Here is a 7,143-nt window from a genome sequence, read left to right as displayed (position 1 = left end):
TGCATGCAAATCCAAGTGCTGTGCCCCAAAGTTAATCCTTGACGGGCATTGTCTCTGAGATGCCCTGAACTGAACGCTCCAGGGAGAGGGAGCTGGTGTTCTTTCAACCCCTCAAAGCAAGCTAAGCCCTGGCTTTGCGCAGGCGACAGGGGCGGCCGTGCTGGGTGACCAGAGAGGGCAGAACGGCCCGGGCCCCCACGCCCACGGGGGACGGCCGTGCAGAACAGTCGGTGCCCCTCGCAGTAACTGGTGTTGTCTGTCAAGTGTGAGGGTAAAATCCAAAGCAGGATCATGCCAGAATATTCTGTACAGCTTTATTCATAAGACCCTCAGACTAGAAATGCCCATCAGCCTGGGATGGGGAAACAAAGGGTGCCCTATCGTGATGGAATATTCTAGATCGCTGAGAACAGATGAGGCACCCGGCCACAGGGATGCGGCTCGGGACGTGGTGTCAAGAGAAAGAAGCCAGGCCTCGAGAGCATACTATGTGCTTCCTCACACCGATCTCCCAAAGCAGTTCGGGCCATGTATGGGGCTGGGAATAAAGATGGTGCTTAGCTGTGGGGGGGTGCGAGGCCCGGAGGGGCACGGGGTTCATCCGGGGTCACATCCCATCTCTAGATCTGGGTGCTGGCTACCCGGGGTGCGCGCTTTGTGAAATCCCACGCATCCGGTCGGTTACGATTTGCGCCCTTTTCTGTCCGTGTATTTCACTCCTCAATAAAACGTTTACACGAAATAATAAAGCGGGGGGCGGGGGGGGGTCCAGGAAGTAGCGCTGAGATAAGACACAGGACATTTGAATTTCAGGTAAACGAGGGATCACTTCTCAGCATAAGGATGTCCCGAGTGTCGCCAGACCCCGCAAGCCTGTGCGTGGGCGAGGAGCGTGTCCCCGAACCGGGCCCCTCAGGCCCATCTCGCAGCCTCTGGGCGGAGGTTTGCAAACAGCACGTCTGTTCCCCAGAGGGGCCGCCTGGGGTGCTGCCCATGGACCCCAGGGCTTCCGGGGGCCCCGGGGCAGCCCGGCTCTACGCAGACACCTAGAGCTTGGGGGAGCAGAAAAGCACAGCCCAGCGCCGCCCCCGAGGACCTTGCTGCCTCCCGAGGAAATGTCAAACGGGGATGACACACGGTGTCGTGGGACGGCCAGGAGAGGTCCTGAGTGCTCCGCAGGGTCGCGGGCCTCGGCTGTGGTCAGCAGCGGCCCTCGGGGGGCGGCTGGGTGCCAACGCGAGCCGAGGGGATCCCAGCACTGACCCAGAGAGGACGTTTGGAGAGTGTCCATCAACGGGACGAGCTGGTGGTCTGTTACCATCACCGTCGCGGGGCTGTCACAGGCGCCACATACCACACGGGCCCGGCTGCAGCAGCCTCCCCTCAGCCTTGTTCCTTCTCTGCACAACAGGTGATGACCAGGCAGGTGTCTCAGCCTCGCCAACAGCACCTTGGGCTGACTGACTCTGCTTGTGGGGCCGCCCCGCGCTGGACGGGGTGCAGCCGCGGCCTCCCCGGCCCCTACCCACAGAGGCCAGCAGCACGCCCCTCCCAGGTGCAACAGCCAACAGTCTCCAGACATCACCAAGCGCCCCCGGGGGGGACAGAAGGCCGGTTTGAGGGCCCCTGGGTTGTAATGAAGACTAAGGGGATGGGCTGATGTCTGTGAAGGACTCGGCAGGAGCCCCAGCACTTAACAATCGCTGTCAAACTGAGCAAGCAAGAATGCTGGGGCGAGGATTCGAACTCAGGGCCATCCGACCTCACGCCAGGACTTGCTTCGAAGCCTCACTGCATGCTTGGAAGCCCGGGGCCTGTCGGAGTGCAGGTTCTGAGGGGCGCATCGGGGGTGGGGGGACTGCGCCCCTGCACCTGGGGCTCCCCCCCCAACCCCTGCAGTGCCTGAGTCCTTGAGGTGCTTCTGGTCCAGAGGGAGAGATAAAAAAAGGCACAGGCCACACAGGTTTTCACTGCATTAAATTCTTTCACCTTTTCTGCTTGCTGGGAAATTTACATAATAAAAACTGGCAGGTGGAGTCGGAAGCAGCACATCCACGAGAACCTTCTCTCTGTAAATTCAAATCAATGAACTATAGCCCAGGGCTGCCTTCTGTTTGTGCTAATGATGTTTACTGGCACCATCAGGTTTAGGGGGGTTTAGGGCACCGTGAGTGAAGCAGCACTGGGCCAGGGCACATCTGTAGCCTGGCTTTGTTTTATGTCTTCCTTTTTTCTACATCGTGGGGAGAAAGTAGAGCTTGGTTTTTTGTGGGGGGGGGGTTAATTTTTTTTTTTTTTGCATTTTTTTCTTTTTTGCATTTTGATTTTTTTTAATTGCATTAGAATACTATTTGTCTCCATGAGTATTTTCTGTGCCCAAGGGAGTGCCTCCCTGGCCTCACCCTAGTCTCAGCCCTGCTGGAAGGGCCCCAGATGGGCTCCGTGTGGCCACATGTAAAAAGCATGAGCCCAGAAATGACACTGCCCTGAGTCTACACCCCACTTGTGTTTCCTCCTGGCTCCGTGGCTTTGGGCAGCAGCCTGAGCTCTGTGGGGCCTCAGTCTCCCCACTGCAAAATGGGGCCGATGGTTCTCATACCGCCAGCTGGCAGGGGTATTGTGGGAATTAAGTGAGATGATATACACAGAAGCTTTAGGGAGGGTTGGTAAATAATAGTTATGGTCAACTAGAAAGCAAAGTCATATTCAGATCCGTGGTGCGGAGGCGGAGGAGACGAGGGGACAGCCGGGGATGGGCTGGGTGGGGTTGTTGCCCGTTACTCTGCAGTGCGTCTGGAGGATAGGGATGGGCTGAGAAAATCCATGACACTCAGGTGCAGGAGCCCCTGGAGGGCAAGGCGTGGAGAAAGGAGGAAGGAGCTCTGGAAGCAGACAGCCCACGCAGTGTGGCCGAGAGTGCAGAGGCCCTGGCTGGGGAGGCCGCGCGCCCGCACCCCAGCACGGAGCTCCCCTCTCACCACTCCGGTGAGAGAGAAGCCCCAGCCCGGCAGGGAGAGCAGCTGAGAGCAGTCACCCCGCCAGCAGCCCCCTCCCCAGGCTGCCCAGCACCCCTTCCTCTGGCACCCACGCTACACGCCGTTTTGGAGGTGACAATCTGCACGTAGGGTGGTCTAGGCCTGGGGGGAGGCAGGTACTGACTGCAGGGTGGCCTGGACGCAGGAAACCGAATTGAAAATAGAAAGCAGAGGATTTGGTGAGGGCATGGGGGGGAAGGGGGACAAGCAGCCAGCAACCTCAGAGATTTTGGCTTCGGACATGCTGAGTTTCCGGATCCATGGGGACCCCATGCAGGTCCTGGTCAGCAGCAGGACGGAGCCGGGAATGGCCAAGTCGTTCTCTGGCCTGGACAGCAGCAGATTCCTCCAGGAGAAGCAGAGTCTGATCCAGGTGATTATGCTCCAAAGGTCCCCAGGGGGGGTCCCCTATACCATAGCAAGTCACCCCAGCTCACAGGCATCACCTTCGCACACATTCCTTTGGTGTCTGGAGCCATACGGCGCACAGCCACTGAGGCAGCAACCTGTGGCATCCGTAGAATGTCGGCTTCCCACCTTGATCTGTGCCGTCAGCACCAGGATTAGCCCCTCTGGCAGGTGAGTAGGGTAGGGGTCGGAGAGGTGACAGGTGGCGCAACCTGCGCATTGGTCACCAGCCATACACGGTAGAGGGGCACCGACAGCCAGCTCTGGCCCATTCCAGAACAAACGACTCCCTCCCCACTGGCCTCTTCCCCAGAGGACTCATTTTGGCCAAATTCCTCTCAAAAGATGCTCCTCAAAAGGTCTGTGAGAGCTGGAGGCTGTCGTGAGGGAAGACCCAGGCCTCAGGGCTCCTTGGAATCGGAAGAAATTGCTTCCCCCGGGACAACACACCTCCACCCACCAGCCTTCTGCCCATCGGTCCACCCAAACCCACCGGCTTTCCAAAGAGCCCACGGCGGGGAGGCGCGGCCTCCGGGAAGTCTGCGGCCCGGGCTTCAGTGTTGTGATGAGGTCTGATTTCAGCAAGGAAATTGGCCAAGTCAGATTGCAGGATGTCCGGGAAAGTTCCTCAAAAATCATGTAGCAAGGGAGGTGGGGAGGAGGGTGCGACATACCTCCCACACTTGTGGTTGAAATATGCCTCTGCGTATCTCTGTAGATACATCTCCTACAGCCGACATGCAGTCTGGACATTCTTCCAGAATTTTACTTGAACATACAAGCAATGCCACATGGAGATCATGTGACAAAGACCACCTCACCTCTATGGTCTTTTTCCAAAATCCCAAAGCCCTGGTCCAGCCATGAAAAACCTTCAGGCAGACCCTGATTGGACAATGTGTCACCAAATTCCCAAGCTGTGCTCCCCCCAAAACGGCCAGATCACCAAAAACAAGGAATAACAGAGAAAGTGTCAGGACCCAGAGGAACAAGGACTCGGGGGCTTAGATGCACTGCATCCTGGGCCAGGCCCCGGAGCAGAAAAGCAGGGACAGGCCGGTGAGCTGCAAACAAAGCCTAGAATTTAGTGGATAATAATGTGCCAGTGTCAAGTTCTTAGCTGGGACAAATGTCCCCTGGTCATGGAGGATGATAACACTACGGGAAATCCAAACCGACTGAGGAATAGATGGGAACTCTCTGTACTGTCTTTGCAACTTTTCTTCAAAGTTCAAGGGCATCCTTGAAGTGCACAGAGAGCCCCGGGGAGCTTGGATATACAGAAATGGGCAAAACAAAACGTTCTAACGTCCTTTTCAGCCCTTCTGCCCCAAATCCATCCCCTCCCTAGTAGCTCAAATGTGACGTGTGGCTTTTCCTTGCCTTTGGGAGTTCTTTTCCTTCTTTTTAATTTCTTTAAAGATTTTTTGATGTATTTGAGAGAGACACAGAGAGAGAGAGAGAGAGAGCATGAGATGGGGGCAGAGGGGCAGAGGAAGAGGGAGAAGCAGGCTCCCCCACTGAGTCGGGAGACATGGGGCTTGATCCCAGGACCCTGAGATCATGGCCCTGAGCCGAAGGCAGATGCTTAACCCGCTGAGCCGCCCAGTCACTCCCAGGAGTTCTTTTAAAAGACTCTTCCAATGGCGGATGACCTATCCTTGTGGAAGAGTCCTAAAGTGGGGTGGGAGGTGTCTCTGGAAAGATCCACACTTGGTCATATTTCAAATAACATAAAACCCACATGGTGTGAGACTCCCCCTGGTGCCAGGCCCTCTGCCTCCTCACGCCACCCCATCAAGCAGAGCCTGTCCTTAGCCCCATTTCCAAGAGGGGGAGACTGAGGGCCAGAGACACAGCCAGCCCGGATGGAGCTGAGATTCAGGCCTAGAGCCTGGTAGCCAAACCCAGGCCGGTCACACATCACAGCACGTCCTGGGGCTTCTCTCCTACCGGGGTACATGCCCCGCTCCCGCTCCGGGTGCCCACACACCAGCAGCATCAGTGGCACCTGGGAGCTGGCTACAAATGCCTCCAGCTGCCCCAGGCTGTGCCTCCAGAGGAGCTTCTGGAGCACTGGTGGGCACATAGAGTCTGAGAAGTGCACTCGGACCCTCTCCCCTTGAAAGGGACTCCAGTGAGAGGCTCTGTGACTCCAGGACACGTGCTGAGAGCGGGGACAGCCGTGCCAGGAGCTCTGTGACTCGGCTCAAGGACGTTCGGGTCTCACGCTTCAGCCAGGCACTTAATTGGCATCTTCCTCTTTCCGGCCCAGGAAATGCCTTTAAAAAGCTCCCTTAGAACCCAGCCCTGGGAACCCTGGCATGGCCAGTGGCTCGAGTCCCTGGGGAGGCCACTCTGCCAGGCCGGGCAGGGCCGGGGGACGTGTGCATGCAGAGGCCCCGGGCTGCCTCTGGTACTACCACACATGGCTCCCATGCGAGTCCCGTGGGCGGCTGATTCCCCGCCCCCAGCCCCCCACCTTCCCAGGGATGCAGCCACAGACACCCAGGGCTCCGGGGACTTATGCCACCTCCAGCACAGAGCAAGCGCTGGGACGGAGCCGGCTGGGGAGGAGGGTGTGGACCCTCCCTCTCTCCTGTGACCCCTGCCCTTTGAGGGCTGGGAAGCTTCAGGCAAGGGTCTGGGGAGACAAGTGGAGACAAGTGCTCTTCCCACCGTGGGGGCAACCCCCAGGGCCGCCGAAAGCTCCCGAATCCAAGGGCAGGGCCCAGTGACAAAAAGGAAATTCAGGGCACTTGTTTGAAAAGTTCTGAGAAAAAAAAAAAAAAAAAAAAGTTCTGAGAATTTCAAGACCGTGAGTGCAGAGCACGGAACCGAGTGTGGGGGCCCCCGGGGTTCGGGCCCTTAGGCACCCTGCCGGGTGGAGCCCAGCACTGCCCAGGGGACCTTCCCGGAACCGCCCTGGGATGCCTCTGGCAGGTGGCAGCCAGGAGAACACACCTTGAGCCTGCAGACTGGGGGGATCCACACAGGCAAGGGCCCCTGCCTGAGACCCTGGGACCTTCTGGAGGCCTTCGGAGGGGGGCACATGGGGAAGGGAAGGAAACAAAGCAAAAAGGTTCTGGGGGTGCAGGGCTGGCTCAGTCGGGGGAGCATGTGACTCTTAAGCTCAGGGTTGTAGGTTCGAGCCCCACAGTGGATGTAGAGATTACTTTAAAAATAATAATAAGATCTTTAAAAAAAAAAGAAGAAGAAGAAGAAGAAGGATTCTAGTAGAGGTGTCACCACAGCAGCGGGCAAGGGCCTGTGGGTGCAGAGGCCAGGTGGCAGGAGGAACATGGGAGTGCAGGCTCAGGGATCAACTCCTCACCTCACACCGGAAGCGGCGCCAGCAGAGGTGGCCATGGACAGAGACCAGGCCCCGTTCTCAGGGTGTCCAGACTCTGGGGCGATTACAGACAGCAGCACCCCCCGCCCTCCAAGCATGCTCCATGCCATGCAACGGTTCTCCCCACGGGCACGGAGACCAACCACAGAGCCACCCCTGATGCTGTCCCGCACGGTCTCAACTAAGCTGGCAGCAGCTCTGTGACATGCCACTATCAATAGCCATGCCCTACAGAGGAGGAGACTGAGGGTCGGAGAGGAACCTGCTCTCTGGGCTCACACAGCTGGCCAATGGCAGCAGCAGTATAATCGCCCAGATTGAATCACACTCACTTTCCCCCTCCAGCTG

General features: G+C 57.8%; 1 long non-coding RNA gene across 1 annotated transcript; it reads right to left on the bottom strand.

Annotated features, from left to right (window-relative positions):
• Positions 1–300: 300 nt before the first annotated feature.
• Positions 301–4,476, bottom strand: LOC140618685 (uncharacterized). The gene is made up of 2 exons (XR_012018750.1): positions 3,937–4,476; positions 301–3,820 (listed from the first exon to the last, which is right to left on the bottom strand). It is a non-coding gene; the product is annotated as an uncharacterized lncRNA (long non-coding RNA).
• Positions 4,477–7,143: the final 2,667 nt, after the last annotated feature.

The sequence above is a fragment of the Canis lupus genome, chromosome 26 (assembly GCF_048164855.1).
Source record: "Canis lupus baileyi chromosome 26, mCanLup2.hap1, whole genome shotgun sequence".
In the NCBI taxonomy this organism is placed as follows: domain Eukaryota; kingdom Metazoa; phylum Chordata; class Mammalia; order Carnivora; family Canidae; genus Canis; species Canis lupus.
The sequence above is the reverse complement of the archived record's forward strand: the minus strand, read 5'-3'. Positions and strand labels throughout refer to the sequence as shown.